This window comes from Melanerpes formicivorus, unplaced genomic scaffold, assembly GCF_026170545.1.
Source record: "Melanerpes formicivorus ecotype bairdi unplaced genomic scaffold, bMelFor1.0.p_v2 SCAF_16, whole genome shotgun sequence".
In the NCBI taxonomy this organism is placed as follows: Eukaryota; Metazoa; Chordata; class Aves; order Piciformes; family Picidae; genus Melanerpes; species Melanerpes formicivorus.
The window spans coordinates 2,446,027-2,456,324 of NW_027142368.1; the positions used below are offsets into that span (position 1 = coordinate 2,446,027).

Sequence of the window (10,298 nt, forward strand, 5' to 3'; positions counted from 1 at the left end):
TTTGTGTAAGGACATAGCAATTAGAGCAATTTGTTTTCAGATATTGTGGTAGATCTCATTAGTTTAAAAGGCTATGTTATCCTCTTTTGTTTGATTAAAATCTGCTGTTTACAGACTGTGTATTTGGGGCTCCCTTGAGCAGAGTTTTTGCTGCAGTGATGAGCGGGAGGAAGGAGGAACTGGACTGGGGCAATACTCTGCTTTGGTTACAGCTCTGCTGGGGACTGTGGTCACACTCCAGGCTTTTGCATACCTATGGTGATCCCTGAGTTAATGCCAGCCCAGACTCCCTGCTTAGCCTTAAAAAGTTAACAGCTCCTATTCGGAAAGTTCTTAGATTGAAATGCTTTGTGGATTGCAGATGGTTCACTGGTGCACTGGGGGAACTGACCTTTGGCCAGGGGTTGTGGATGATGAGCCCTTCAAGGACTGCTTCAGAGTGTGATTGTGGGTTGTGTTCCTTGCCGGTACGAGGTGGTGGGTTTGGAGTGGTGATATGTAAAGAAATGATTCTTTCTTTTTCCTGTCAGTCTAGTTCAGTGGGTAGGCATGTTGCATTGCAACTGAATGGCTAGAAAGGATGAGGGTGGAATAAGCAGGTAGGAAAGTGAGGCCATTTCTTTCAGGAGTGCTGACATTAGATTGCATCCCTTACTGTGAGATCAGCTGCTGCTTTTTGGGAGGGAATAAATTTCTCCCATTACTTGGCCACCTCTTGCAGATACCTACTTTTAGTAGAGATGTCTTGGTTCTTGTGGGTGTTTGTGTCTACATGTGTATGAGGACCATCATTTGGTGGGGTGTTTTTTGGTGGGGTTTAGAGGTAGCAGCTCAGGAGTCTTGTGACTTTACCTTGCTCAAATGATAAGACTCTTCTGTCCAGCTGACTGTGCTAGGTCTGAAGCCTGCTAAAACGCTGTACTATTTTTAGGTGCAGTGTTGTGCTACCTACTTGGTTTACTATGGATAGGAGACAGACCAGGTCTTTTTCAGATAGTAGGCAGGTAGCAGGGACTGTGAAGATATCTATCTATCTATCTATCTATTTATTTATTTATTTTTAGTCACATAAAATGGAAACAAAAGTGCTTAAGGTCAGTCCTTACAGTATCACACTGTATCACAGTATCACCAAGGTTGGAAGAGACCTCAAAGATCATCAGGTCCAGCCTGTCACCACAGACCTCATCGCTAGACCATGGCACCAAGTGCCACATCCAATCCCCTCTTGAACACCTCCAGGGATGGGGACTCCACCACCTCCCTGGGCAGCACATTCCAATGGCGAATGACTCTCTCGGAGAAGAACTTTCTCCTCACCTCGAGTCTAAACTTCCCCTGGTGCAGCTTGAGACTGTGTCCTCTTGTTCTGGTGCTGATTGCTAGAGAGAAGAGACCAACCCCTTCCTGGTCATAACCACCTTCCAGGTAGTTGTAGAGAGCAATAAGGTCACCCCTGAGCCTCCTCTTCTCCAGGCTAAATAATCCCAGCTCCCTCAGCCTCTCCTCACAGGGCTGTGCTCGAGGCCTCTCCCCAGCCTTGTTGCCCTTCTCTGGACATGTTCAAGTGTCTTGATGTCCTTCCTAAACTGAGGGGCTCAGAACTGTACACAGGACTCCAGGTGTGGCCTAACCAATGCAGAGTCCAGGGGCACAATGCCTTCCCTGCTCCTGCTGGCCACACTATTCTTAATGCAGGCCAGGATGCCATTGGCCTTCTTGGCCACCTGGCCGCACTGCTGGCTCATGTTTAGGTGGCTGTCAATCAGTACCCCCAGGTCCTTCTCTGATTGGCAGCTCTCCAGCAACTCTGACCCCAGCCTGTAGCTCTGCATGGGGTTGCTGTGGCCAAAGTGCAGCACCCGGCACTTGGACTTATTGAATGCCATCCTGTTGGACTCTGCCCATCTGTCCAGTCGGTCGGCAATGCATGCAATGAAAATAAACAGGTACTTCATACCAGCTCTGGCTCCAGCTGTCTTTTAGCTGGCAGGCAGATGATTGGGTTACCTTTTTTCTTTATATGATAAAAAAAAATAAATAAATAAAGTAAATTTGTATTTAGATGTCCTTTGCTGAGTTGCAGGTCCACAAAAGCATGCTTTCAGCATCCTAAGCGAGTGCTGCCTTGCAGCTTGCATGCCCAGCTGTCACGTAGATTTGTAGAACAAAAGACAAAATGTTTATTTATAGAAAATGTCAGTGTGGGGTTTTTTAGTACTAAATGTTTCATGCTAGGCTGTTATAACATTATTCCTATTGTCCTTGCAGTGGCTTGGGTGGAACAATAAAGTTGTTTAATTGACTGGATTTTGTTCCTTTTGTTGGAAATGAAAGGATGCAAATGTCTGAAAGAATCCTGTTTAGGTAGAATAGAATAGAATTAGCCAGGTTGGAAAAGACCTTTTAGATCATTCATCGAGTCCAACACATCATCCAACACCATCTAATCAAATAAACCATGGCAACAAGCTACCCATCCAGCCTCTTCCTAAACGCCTCCAGTGATGGTGACTCCACCACCTCCCTGGGCAGCACATTCCAATGGCCAACAAATCTCTCTGTGAAGAACTTCTTCCTAACATCCAGCCTAAACCTCCCCTGGCACAGCTTGGGACTGTGTCCTCTTGTTCTGGTCCTGGTTGCCTGGAAGAAGAGACCAGCCCCCATCTGGCTACAACCTCCCTTCAGGGAGTTGTAGAGAGCAATAAGGTCTCCCCTGAGCCTCCTTTTCTCCAGGTTAAACAACCCCAGCTCCTCATAGAGCTTATGCTCCAAACCCCTCACCAGCATTGTTGCCCTTCTCTGGACACATTCCAGTAGCCAACAGCAGAGTGAAATTGAACTCTTGGGCTCTTACTTGAGGGATTTGAAAGTACTTAGTATTAAGATTTGGCTTACTTTGGATCTGCTTGTGTAGAAGGAATGCTTTTGGAATACTGTAGGTGATGGTAAAGTCTTTGCACAACAGCCGGTGTTTAGTGTTTGCATTTTCTTTTGTAGAAGCTTCATATGATTTTCAGCAAGATACCTTCATTGTCACAGATGATCCTTTTTCTATTCACAACACCTTTTGTGCTACCTGATGCCAGTCTGATTTAGCTTGTGAGCTTTGATGATATCAGTATGTAGTCTCAGCCACAGTGAGAAGTAGAGATTTACCACGTGTGGATTTGTGCCGCAGCTCCTCGATCTGCCTCTATTTAAACCACCTGTAGAAAGTAGCTTTGTACGGTTTGTCAGTAAGTAGTGGAGGGCTACATCTGTACACTGCTCAAGTGTAAGACCATTTCTTCAAAATCCAATGTTTGGCAATGAGTAGTGCTTCAGACCTTGGGATCTTACCCTGTCACTTTACAGTGACTAGACTAGAAGGGTGCCTGTGCAAGCAACTGAAATACTTGGCTTGGCAGCAGTTACTTGTTCTAATTTTGTGTCCATACAGAACTCTGGTGACAACAGTAAAGTGAGCGTTTACTTCTGTTTGAAGAGATGCATCTCTTGTCTCAGGCACTGCTTTTGCTCTGTATGGCTTTTTGGGCTGTGGTAATGGTCTTGGGCCTGTGCCTGCCAGTTTATCTGCAGCGCAGTGCACCCACTGCTTGCTCCTGGCCTGACTTGCTTTCCACTGGAAAGCATTAGAACAAGCTCCCAGTTACTTTTATGTGGCTGTCCTGGCTGAGCCACTTTGGTAGCACAACTGAAATAACACTGTGCTGTGTGTTCCACTGTGTGCACAGACTCCATCAGTAGTGAAGAGCAGTGGAAGGCCAAAGGAGTAATGATCTATGATTCATCACCAAGTCTCTCTAGACTGAAACCCCTGAAATCTGTGTGATAAAGCAAGTGGATTCTATGGCTGTTTGTGTCTGAATACATCAAGATGTCTGTGAAGATCCTAAAGCACAGTCTTGCCTGAAGCCATTCTTATCACTCACCATCATTAAATGCTCTGATATTCTGTTTGGCACAATGCTGTTGTGCAGTGAGAAAGCTGCGTGTCCAAAGATGTCTGAACAGGCAAAGTTGTGTGGAAGCTTCCCAAACTTCTAGCTGGTGACATCAAACGGACTGGTCCCTGAAGTTCCTTTAAACTTCCTTTGCTATGAAAAACTGACAGCTGTGCCTCGACCAGACTGATGGAACTTTCCAGAAGCTGTTCTTCAATAACAGCTTGATTCTTCTTATGGCAGGGATTTTTTTCCAGCAGTGGAGAGAACGGACATCACTGTGTCGCTGCAGCATGTGCAAAGTGAACGGTGCTTCCATCCTTGAACTCCTGTGGTTCTGACCTTCTCTCACACAAAGTTAAGCAGATGCACAAGTGTTTTGACTAGATGGCAACCCCAAGTTTGTACATATTCACAGAGATGCCATCTGTGCCTGCTGCCTTGCCCTGGGACATCTGTTCAGTAGCTTTAAGAGCATCTGCTATAAGTGCTGGTGCTGCTCCTTGAAAGAGGCTGTGGGGCTTCATTTGGCACTTGATCAGGGATGATGGAAGTTGTACAGTCAGAATTATAACTCTCCTTTATTTGTGTTTGAAAGTGATAAAGGAGAACATTTCCAGAATTGAATGTAAAAAGTAGCTTTGCTTTAGTTCTTAGAGCTCTTATCAAGCATCTAATCGGTATCATGCTTAGCAGATGGTGCCCTGTCTTCATTGTGGGATATTTCAATGTCTTGTGATAGATGTGAGCATCGTAAAGATACAAACAAAAAGTGTTCACAGTATCACAGTATAACTTAGGTTGGAAAGGACCTCGAGGATCATCGAGTCCAACCTATCAACACAGACCCCATGACCAGACCATGGCACCAAGTGCCACGTCCAATCTCCTCTTGAACGCCTCCAGGGACGATGACTCAACCACCTCCCTGGGCAAGCCGTTCCAATGCCGAATGACTCACTTGGTGAAGAACTTCCTCCTCACCTCGAGTCCAAACCTCCCCTGACGCAGCTTGTGACTGTGTCCCCTTGTTCTGGTGCTGGTTGCCTGGGAGAAGAGACCAACCCCTTCCCCGCCACATCCACCCCTCAGGTAGTTGTAGAGGGCAATGAGGTCACCCCTGAGCCTCCTCTTCTCTAGGCTAAACAATCCCAGCTCCCTCAGCCTCTCCTCACAGGGCTTGTGTTCAAGGCCTCTCCCCAGCCTTGTTGCCCTTCTCTGGACACGTTCAAGTGTTTCGATGTCCTTCTTAAACTGAGGGGCCCAGAACTGGACACAGTACTCAAGGTGCTATGTGCAGTAAGGAGGTTCAGAAGGACACAGATCCAGGAGCTCTTCCTGGGCTTGTGTCTTACTTGGAGTCTGTGAGCCTTCCCTGCTTTTGCCACTTTCACAACCCAACAGCAGTCAAACCTTTGAATGCAACATGTTTGTTTGGTGCAGATGAAGATCAGTAGTGGATGTAATAAAGAGATTAACAGATACCTTTGATGCAGATGAGGGGTTAAGCCAACTCCCCTTACAGAAACACTTTGCTTTTTCTGCTTCAGATGTTTTACATGCTGTTATTTAATGCTGATAGTGACTTCTCCATGGGTTTTTTTGGGGGCATTACATCCAAAGCAGATGTTTCCAACCTACAGTCTACTTTTAGACAGCTTTTTCCTCTGAACTGGAAGTAAAAGGGAGCTGTCAGGAACACAGTGAACTATTCACTGTGATTGTGACTGAAGAGGGGAAAAAAAGAACAGCACCACTGAATCAGGCTTTATCCTCTCATAACAATATTTGTGTGGGGGTTGCAAAAGTTGTCAGGACTGCAAAGCATCTTCAGCTGTTTGTGCAATAATATTCTCCTTCTGCATAGCATATTGCAGCATCTTAAAACATCCCAACTTTTTTGGATGTGCATAAAATTCATCTGAATTTAGCAACATGTTTTTCCTAATAGTTTTTTTTTCCCTTTTCTCTTACACATTGGCCTTTGAATGAGAGACTGTGGACAGACCTAGTAAAAAGGCATTTGAGATCTATAACTGTATAAAAGAAGGAAGCGGGAGCTTACTTGCTTAGCAAATATGAAAACTCTAGTAGTGGGAAGATTTCAGCCAAGGTCACATCTCGTTGTTGTTCGATTAAACAGTAAGCTCTCTTAATACATGGGAGAATTTCATCTGTCTGATGAAATTGTGATCCTGCCTGTTTGGAAAAAAACAAATAAAATATACATATAAAAAAAATCCTGATCAAGAAATAACAAATAAAACAAGAAAGCTTTGTGCAAACAAGTTGACAGGTAGATTACTCTCTCCTCTCTCTGGGAAAAGGTCTCGAGGAGAGTCTCAGGGAGTGACTGCAGTAGCTAGCGACACACAGGCTTCAGGTGGATGTGGTGCAGAAGCAGAACTACTTGTAATACTTGGGGATTTCCCTTGGGCTTTTGTTTAGGGGTCTCATGGCAATCCTGGAAGTTTACACTTGCCTACTGTGGTAGTTTTAGGGTTATGCCTTTAAAATTAGCTGCAGATTTTGAGTAGAAAAGTAGAAAGATATCAGTAAATCACTACTGGGTGTGAAAAAGGAAAACAAAAGATTATTCTAAGCAAATTCATTGGATAAATGTCTGGGATAAAAGGAGATGTACCATAACAATTCTTCTCATTTCCATTTCGCTCTTCACTTCGCTCTCCTCTGCTCTCCTCTGCTCTCCTCTGCTCTCCTCTGCTCTCCTCTGCTCTCCTCTGCTCTCCTCTGCTCTCCTCTGCTCTCCTCTGCTCTCCTCTGCTCTCCTCTCCTCTGCTCTCCTCTCCTCTGCTCTCCTCTCCTCTGCTCTCCTCTCCTCTGCTCTCCTCTCCTCTGCTCTCCTCTCCTCTGCTCTCCTCTGCTCTCCTCTCCTCTGCTCTCCTCTGCTCTCCTCTGCTCTCCTCTGCTCTCCTCTGCTCTCCTCTGCTCTCCTCTGCTCTCCTCTGCTCTCCTCTGCTCTCCTCTGCTCTCCTCTGCTCTCCTCTGCTCTCCTCTGCTCTCCTCTGCTCTCCTCTGCTCTCCTCTGCTCTCCTCTGCTCTCCTCTGCTCTCCTCTGCTCTCCTCTGCTCTCCTCTGCTCTCCTCTGCTCTCCTCTGCTCTCCTCTGCTCTCCTCTGCTCTCCTCTGCTCTCCTCTGCTCTCCTCTGCTCTCCTCTGCTCTCCTCTGCTCTCCTCTGCTCTCCTCTGCTCTCCTCTGCTCTCCTCTGCTCTCCTCTGCTCTCCTCTGCTCTCCTCTGCTCTCCTCTGCTGTTTTGCTTGGGAGGGAGATGAGCTTCTGGCTGGCCTTGGGATAAGTCTAACCCACTGCTTTCTCTCAACTCCTTTCTCTGTCTTCGGCTGGGGAGGGTGGGGGGGTGGGGGAATGGAACACCTTCCCTGGTCTTTTGACCAAGGGGGGTTTTGGTGTTGTTTGCTAATTGTAAATACCTGTATAATATTGTAAATCCTGGATATTTTGTACATATTCATTGCATTCCATTGTAGAGTGTAGGTTTTGCTTGTAAATACAGCTTCACCTGCTTCTAACTGAGTTGGTCTGGATAAAAGTTAATGCTGGGGGGAACTTCAACCCACCACACCTGCTGATGATACATTTATTCAGGAAGTCCCAGATGCTGCAGGCTATTCAGGACCCTGACTCTTTCTGTTCCTATGTTTTCCTCTCCAAATATTGGCTAGTACCTGCAAAGCACCTGTTAGAGATTCATTCATTTTCTTGCCTCTTGTATGTTGGTTTATAGTAGATGAAAAACCTGTGCATGAGATAGGTATTAAACAAAAAATAAACTATTTTGTCTGATTTACTAATTGTTTTCTCACAGGTTGATGATTTCTTGCCCAAGGTTGTGTTTTCCCACTCATTTGTTTTCCATTCCACAATTTGCAGCTTAGAATTTAAACACAGAGCAGGCACATTTATTTCCAGGAATGAATGGCCTTTATGTTATTGCTTTTAAAGAGGCTTTCCTTCAGAGTCTGGTAGGATGAGGAAAGAAAAGATGTTTGCTATTGAGAAAGCCATTTGCACATGAATTTTATTCTGGTGGAGACAAGACAGCTACATTTTCTGAACTGTGGATGTGATGGAGTGTGTTGTGTGTATGTGTAGTCAACACCTTGATGAGAATTTGTGTCCCTTCAAAAATAAAATCAATGCAAGAGTGTTGGTTCACAGTGCCTTGTGTTTTTTAAACCCTTGAGATAGACAGCTCTTGGGCTAACCCAGCCAGTTTCCACTGCTGGGATTTGCTTGACTGTTGTTTAGTGATGGCTGTCAAAGCGTTACTGCTTCTGATTTGCACTTGCTGAAGTGCAGTGAAAAATAGGTGCAGGGTTTGCTGTCATCCTCTTTTCCTGACAATGAAGAGGTGAAACCTACTGTTTTATACAGTCCTGTGGTACCTAGCAGTGTGTTAGGTGTACCTAGCAGTGTGTTAAGTGTACCTAGCAGTGTGTTAGGTGTACCTAGCAGTGTGTTAGGTGTACCCAGATATAGAAATGTCAGTACTGGCTTTTACAGTAAGTTTTAAGTAGTCACTTCTGTATTGTATGAATTAGTTGGGAGGCTGACAACAAACTTGGTGCATAAGCAACAAGCTGGTTTCAGTCCTGAACTAACTATTGGCACTAAAGCTTGCCAGATGAGAAACTACATTGCTATGCAATTCCCTGTGCTGCTCACATAATAGAGGAGAGATGTGATTAAGTACAGTACAACAGAGCAGAGATGTGATTAAGTACAGTACCTGACTGACCTTTCCAGAGCTGAACTGTTGCCTCGTTGTTAACAAACAAAACATTGTGTAGTAAACGATTAGGCTCTGTGGCTCTAAGAGATTGTGAAGGATTGACTGCAGGAAGGGATGTGCTTCCTGCTGCAGGAGCTTCTCTTGCTCTCAGGCTCTTAAGCTGCTATGATCAATGATATGAATATATATACACACACATATTTTGTGTGAGAGAATGCTGTGTAGCATTTTTTTCCCCAGTTTTCTGCTTCACTGCTGTTTATCTGAGCAAGAGAGAAAGGAGGTCTCTTTGATGACTTCCTTTTGTGCTTTGACAGCAGATGGCAATTATGAAATGTTTAACTTTGCAAGTATGACTTCACTGGCACTACTTGTCCCAGTGCTTTCCTGGCTTAAAATGCCAGCAGCAGTAGGTTCTGTTTATTGACTGTACTCAAAATAATTAAGAAATCCTTCTCCAGATTTCTTAGGACTGTAAGTTTAGGCTCGAGGTGAGGAGAAAGTTCTTCCCTGAGGGAGTTGTTAGCCATTGGAATGTGCTGCCCAGGGAGGTGGTGGAGTCACCATCCCTGGAGGCGTTCAAGAGGGGATTGGACGTGGCACTTGGTGCCATGGTTTAGTCATAAGGTCTGTGGTGACAGCTTGGACCTGATGATCTTTGAGGTCTCTTCCAACCTTGGTGATTGTGGGATTCTGTAATGTAGGTATTTTAATGAGTGGTGGTAGTCATTAATCAACATTCTGCTCATGTTTAGAAAAATCCTCTTTCTCTGTCCACCCCACCCCTTGTGCCCCTGCGTTCACAAAGCAGGGCAGTCCCTTCACACCAGCCTTCTTTATTTTTTCCATGCTGTACTCATGCCTGCTGTGTTTTCATTCTGTTTTGGTTTTGCTTTTATCTGCCTGGGACTGTTTTTTACTTTGCCATTTGAGTCTTTGACTCAGGTGACCTGAATACACTCACATGTTGCATGAAAAATGTAATTGCAAGGTATTGTCAGGGTGGAGAAGGGTTTGAGATTCTTCTTTGGTCCAGATTTACGGTTTTGGTGGTCCCCCTTCCTGGTGTGTTTCAAGCGTTTGTACTGATTCCCAGCTAGTGTTGTATCACCTAAGTAGGTTCCTCCCAAAGAGCTCTGTGGTTCAGTTTTTAGGTGCTAGAGAGCTCCCACACAACTGGTAAAAGCCACTGATGATGAAGAGCACACACCTTCTGTGGCACTTGTGCACACTGGCTGTTAAGGTCTGCATGCAGCTGAGCAGTGTAAAAGGCTTAAGTGAAAGTCAGCACCTGCATACTTAGGCTTGTGTGTTCCACTTAGGTTTGGAAGTGGATTTCATTACTGTAGTTATTAATATGTCCTTTTAACCCGAATTAGCACTCATCTCTCAGCTGTTAAATTGGTGTTGTCTTGCAGGGAAGGAGGTGACACCGTGGGAGACAAACATGGGTAGGCAGTAACTGGACAAGCTAACATCCAGGGCTTCATTTTAGCAGGAAAAAGAAAGCCTTGACTTGATATGCTGTAAATACTCTGCATGATCTGAGGTCCAAGAGAAGACTTCACAATTCACAC

General features: G+C 45.1%; 1 protein-coding gene across 1 annotated transcript in view; it reads left to right on the plus strand.

The window, feature by feature from the left end:
• Window positions 1-10,298, plus strand: part of NELL1 (neural EGFL like 1) — a 360,979-nt gene that overhangs the window by 41,718 nt on the left and 308,963 nt on the right.